At 35.3% G+C, this 6,024-nt stretch overlaps 1 long non-coding RNA gene across 1 annotated transcript; it reads left to right on the top strand.

The window, feature by feature from the left end:
* Positions 1 to 1,402: 1,402 nt before the first annotated feature.
* On the top strand, positions 1,403 to 5,643 carry LOC148561165 (uncharacterized). Its single transcript, XR_015885775.1, has 3 exons — positions 1,403 to 2,088; positions 2,173 to 2,324; positions 5,416 to 5,643. It is a non-coding gene; the product is annotated as an uncharacterized LOC148561165 (long non-coding RNA).
* The last annotated feature ends 381 nt before the right edge of the window (positions 5,644 to 6,024 follow it).

The following is a 6,024-nucleotide window of genomic DNA, read 5'->3' as shown; positions in this document are numbered from 1 at the left end:
CCTCATGATGTTGCATTGGTACATTAAATATTGTTGATTGGTTAGGTGAAAAACAAAATTTAGAAAGCATTATTAGAGAAGAAAAGAGTGATTACCCTATACATTTGAGAGACTAGAGTGCACATACACCATTAGTGAGGGTTCAGTGCTTAATTCTATGTTCCCTGCTTTCATGAGCTGTCTTCTTACAATGTTACCTGTTTTTACTATATAAATTGAATTAGTGAAATCTAATTTACATTTGTCTTGAAGAGCTTATTTATTTTAACCAAGTAGACAAGAATCATATAGTTGCATTCATATATATAGGTTGCATTGCATTGCATGAGTTTTACATTTCCCTACTCATTTATTTTATCTCCTTAAGATAAGCATGAGGATATGCTAATGTTTAAGTGTGGGGAGGTTGATAAACCATTATTTTATGATTTATATTGTGTTTAATTGAGTGGTTTTATCAAGTCTTTACCCACTTATTCATATGATTAGCATGATATTACAATTCCTTCCCAAAATTACTCCATGGTTGAAAACTTGCTTCCTAGAGATCTTTTAACTATGTATTTTAATTCTCCTTTATCCCATTCGATGCCGTGATCCGTGTGTTAAGTGTTTCAGGCTTCATAGGGTAGGAATGGCTTAGAAAATGGAGAGTATAACAACCCTAGTTTTTGAAAATCAAATAATTAGTTATTTGTGATTTATTTTAAGAAAATTATTTTACTAAAGGTAATTAAATGGAGTTTCATAATAATTGGAGTTTAAATTAATTAGAATTTTTGTATAATCTTTATTAGATATTTGGTATAAATGAAATTATAATTTTGGTAATTGAAAAATAAAAAGAATTGTATAATTTATTTAAATAAATTCTATTTTGAATGAATTATGTTATTAATTTGAACTCCTAAAAATTATTTTATTAGAAATGATTAGATTAATATTTATAAATACTTTAAGTTTAAGTCAATTAATATTTATGTACAATTTTTATTATAATTAATTATTTTATAAATTAAAATTAAAGTTTCAGAGATAGAAAAATAATAGAGACTTATATGATTTAATCTAGAAAATTGATATTTGAATTTAAATTGTACTTTACAAAATATAATTAACTTGTTCATTTTATAATGTAAATTAGAAATAATTGATTGAACTTGGCAATATCTTGATAAATAATGTTCCTAAATATTTTTAAGAGAGTATATTTGATTTTAAAATTATCATACTCTTCAATTTTATCAAAATATCTATTCATAGCTATTCATTATTCTTTTATAAAATCCTAATTTCTAACCCTAATTCCCAAATCAAACTCAGAAACCCTAAATTCCTAAATTGAGAAACCCTAACCCCTTTACCTCACCACACTCAGCCGTACCCCACCCCCTTTCTTCCTAAACACACCACACACAAAAAAAGAAAGAAACACAGAAATGAGAAGGGAGAACTGAGGGCTTGGAATCGGAGAAGAGGGAGCCGCACTCTGCGCCGTCCAGCTCGCCGCCGCCGCATCTCGCCTGTGCCGTTATTCATGCCCATCGCCGTGCAGCCGTTGCTAGCTCGCCTTGCCATCGCCGCCGCTGTAGCAAGGTCACGTCGCCGTCAGTTCTGAAGCCGCTGAGGAGCCGAACACCGTCGAAGTTGCACCGTCGCGTCACCGTCGCTGTGACTCCACCGAACCCGTCACACCCAGCTGTGTCTTGCTTGCTGTCGTGCCATCCACGCGTGTCGAGAAGGAAGAGAGAAACAGAGGAGAGTAGCGTCGCGCCTTGCTGTCGTCCCGTCGCCTGAGAAGAACCACGAAGAGGAGGAACTGGGAGCGTTGCTGTCGCCACCGCTGCTGAAGACTAGCCACCGCGCCGAGCTTTTACCGTCACCGTTCTGCCCGGCGTCGCCAGCACTGAAGTCGGCCGCTACCACCGTCGAGCCTTGTTGGAACTGGTGTTGCTTCTGGAGTTTTGGAAGGGAGGCTTGCTCGGATCTGCTTCTGGTCCTGGTTCTCGCAGCTGCCGGAGCCTCTGCTGCCATCAGAGCTGCCATTGAAGCTATTGATTTGGTTCCAATTTCTCCATTTTTGAGACCGTGAGCTTTAATCCTTGCTCTGCTTCTATCCTATTCCTATGTCTTTCACCTGTTCTAACTAAGGAAACCTATGTTTTTTTTCAGTGTTGCTACTCTATTTTCCCTGTTTACTGCTAGAACTATCATAGGGCATACTGTTGATGCCATCAGGAAACTGTTAGAGCTGCTGTTGTTGCTGATGCGAGTTAGAACGAAATTGGAGTCACGTTTAATTTTGTGGGTTTCGACTAACTGAGGTAGGGCATTTATTTTTAAAGTTAAACATTTTTAATTTAGAATGCCTACAAAGTTATTTGGATAAGTGCAAATGGTTAAGAATTTCTTAATTGACATGAATGATTTGAAATGCATTTGAAATTAGTTAGTTGTTGTGATTATTCTGAGCTGGGATTGAATTTAGATGCTGTTGTGAATAATGATTAATTTAGTATAGTTTATTAAATTGAAATATGCCGAGTTAATTATTGAAAAGCTGTGGTATGGATAACTGATGAATTGAGTTTTGATTATTGCTGTGAATGTAATTAGTTTTGTTGTTATGAGAGACTAATTGATAAAAATAAGCTTGGTTTGAGGTTGTGAAATTTGGAATAAGTTTGATGATGTTTTAGTGCTTCAATTGGATTATTGAATTCAGGTTAAGGCTGCGAATGTCTTTGGGCTTTGTTGTGAGTGTTTGAAGTTGTAATTGATATTGTTTTCTCTGATATGGATGGAATTGAGTTGAATTATAACTGTAGTTGGTGATTGATTTGATGATTGTGCGTACTGAATGTTGTAAGGGATAGAATAAATGGTATTACTTTTGTTGCTGAGCTTGCTGGTGTGAGTTGATGAGTTATTGTGTGTTTGAATGATGATGAGTGTATATGAAAAATTATGCTTGGCATAGTGTAGAAAAGAAAAGGTTTGATGATGCTTAAGTACTTGACATCGTGTGAATTATTGATTCTGGGTTCTTGGGCTGTGTTGGTAATGAAGACAATTTTGAATAACTGGAAAGAGGTTAAACGTATGATTTTGGAAGGGTTATAAGTTCAAATGTGGTTTTTGATAAGTAAGGTTGTTGAAAATGCTTAAGGCAGAATTTCTGCATACATGACAGTAGAAAGAATCAATTTTTGGGAGCATCCCAGGTCATATACTTGAATGAAACTATTTTTTCATGAAACTTTACTGTGTTTTGAGCATCTCATAAAAAATTCAGAATTTATTGATGAGTATTTTGGGAGAAATGAATTTTTGAAGACTGATGGTTTCTGCAGAAAATTCTGTTTCTTTACTGCAGAAGCACCAACTTCCAACTCACTTAACTTTCAATTCTGGTAAGTATTTGAGCTGAAACTAACGGTATTTTCAAGCTTCCTGTGTCCACAATCTTTATTTTAAATTTCATGTCAATATCCTATTTAACCAAGTAGATATGTTGAAAAGAGTATGGATAACTCACTGGATTTTGGAAACCGAATTCTAAAAGGCCTAGCTGTGTTTCTCACTTCATAACTTTTTCATATGACATGGTATTAATCTGGAATTTGATTCAATAAAAAGCTAAAAGAGTCTTGTTTGAGGTCGTGAATTTTGAAAGGCATTGGGTGAAAACTGGATTTTTAAAGAATTTATCAAACTTACTACTTGCTGCTGTTTTTTTGCATTTTCTTAGGAAACAATAACAGAATTATAAGAGAGATGGTACAAGTTTTTATTGTGACCAAATTACCTCAACACCAAGTTTCTTGGAATACTAGTTTATTGAGTTTAATTTTGAAAGAATCCTATGATAAGTGAAAGTTAGTTACGAATTGATGAGGTGAAAGTTGAATTGATGGGTTATGTGGAAATTGTGGGTTATGACCGAACTGTTGGCTATTGTAAATTGTGAATTTTCTGACTGATTTGAGAACCTCTTATTTGGTAATTGTTGAGGAAAGGGGGAGACTTGTTGAGAAAGAGGGAACCCGTAAGGGTGGCTAAGTCCGAGTTTTAGGGGAGGTGCTGCCGAAATTTTATAAAATTTGAGGTTTTATTTGAGAAGTTATTTTAGAAGATTTTGATTTGAAAAATGATTATTTAAGTTTTATTTGATTACTTCTAATGAGAGGCTATGTTTTGAAAGGTGTTTAATGAAATTAAAATAAATGATTTTCTTGAGTCTTTTGATAGAGGACTAAACTGAAAAATAGTTTTAAAGTTGGCTTGACTCAAGGTTGCTAAAGCAGAGATTATGAACTGAATTGATGATTGAGATTTTTGCGAACGAATGCTTGAGAAAGTTAAGAAAGGTTTAAGAAAATATGTTAAGGATTCAAAGGGAAAAGAGAATGAGGAACTGATATATGGATTGTTGAGTTTTAGAAAGGAAAATGAAAAGTGATAAAATACGGGAAAACCTCACGAACTGTTAGTTGTTTAACTACGGGGAAAATCCATGAATTGATAATTGGTAAAATTCGGAAAGTACCCACGAACTGAATGATCATTGATCTCGGGGAAAACCTATAGATTGTTATTTGTTTTATATGCGGGAAAAATTCACGGACTGATAATCATTGATTACGGGAATAACCCATGAATTGTTGTATGTTGATCTCGGGTATAGCCCATGAACTGAAGATCAATGTTTGCTGTGTATTGATCTCGGGTATAACCCATGAACTGAAGATCTCTGTTTTGTTTGTGAAATGATCTCGGGGACGCCCACGAACTGAGGATCACTGTTTCCCCTTGTGCGTATATTATGGGGTCGGGCTTTGCGCCGACTGCCGATAGTCACGAAGGAGCGATATTCTTACCACCGACACATATGCACTAAGGACACAAAGGGAAGCCATATCTGGGACTTGTTCCTGGGTAATGTCGGGCTGCAGGGTGTAAACCGACACGTGAGCTCATGGCCTGCTTAGGACAGACATGCATCATATTGGTTGTGCATTTGCATTTAGTTGTGTTTGCTTATATTACTTCTCTGTGATTGTGTTTGTTTTATTGTGATTTGTTTGTGTGATTAATTGAGTTACTTACTGGTGCTAGTAGTTTGTGAATGTATAAAGATGATTGATAACTGTTTGTTGTGACTGAGAATCAATTATGTGGCTGAAAAATATTTAATATGGCAAATTTTGTGATTGAGATCTGTTTTGGGTTTAGGAATCTAAAGAAAGTAACTATTTATCTAAAGTAAGATTAAAAAGTATTTCAAAGGGTTGACAAAGAATGTTTATTAAGCAAAGTTAATTATTTGCATGTTAATCATTACTTTTACGGCATTCCCATTCCCTACTGAGAACGTGTGGTTTGTTCTCACCCGAAAATCTTCCACCCTTTCAGTGACATAGGTTTGAAGATTCAGTTTGAAGCTGCGGGCGATTCTAGAATTTACTTACGAGTTAAGTTTATGACTGGAGTTTCTTTCATAGAATTCCCTCGCCCTTACTGCTTAAGGTTTTATTTTATGCAGAGGGATAGGAGTTGTACCTGAATTTTATTTAAATTCTTTTGTATAATATTACTATTATTAATAATTATGTGATTATTATTACTTGGTGATGTTTGCTATATGATTTTAATTAATAAAAACAAAAATTTCTGGTATTTTTACTAAAATTGAATCGTGATATCGAACTAAAGACTTAATAGTAAATAGTTAATAAGGAAAACAGGTCAGTAACGCCTTACTTTTGGTACGATCATGACGTATTGGAAGTTGGGTTGTTACAGAGAGGAAGCTTGCAAAAATGGAAGGAACACAAGAAATTAAGGAGATGACCAGTGAACAATGACGCGAGCACATGGTTCACGCGAGCGCGCGAAATGAAGAAATCACAGCGACGTGAACGCGTGTCTGACGCAAACGCGTGGATTGAGGTCTGTATGAATGACGCGAACCCGTGGACGACGCAAACGCGTGACAAGGAAAAGCGCTGAATAACGTGAACG

This window comes from Arachis ipaensis, chromosome B6, assembly GCF_059453495.1.
Source record: "Arachis ipaensis isolate K30076 ecotype BB chromosome B6, ASM5945349v1, whole genome shotgun sequence".
NCBI classification, from domain to species: Eukaryota; Viridiplantae; Streptophyta; class Magnoliopsida; order Fabales; family Fabaceae; genus Arachis; species Arachis ipaensis.
This window is presented reverse-complemented; position numbering and strand designations above follow the sequence as displayed.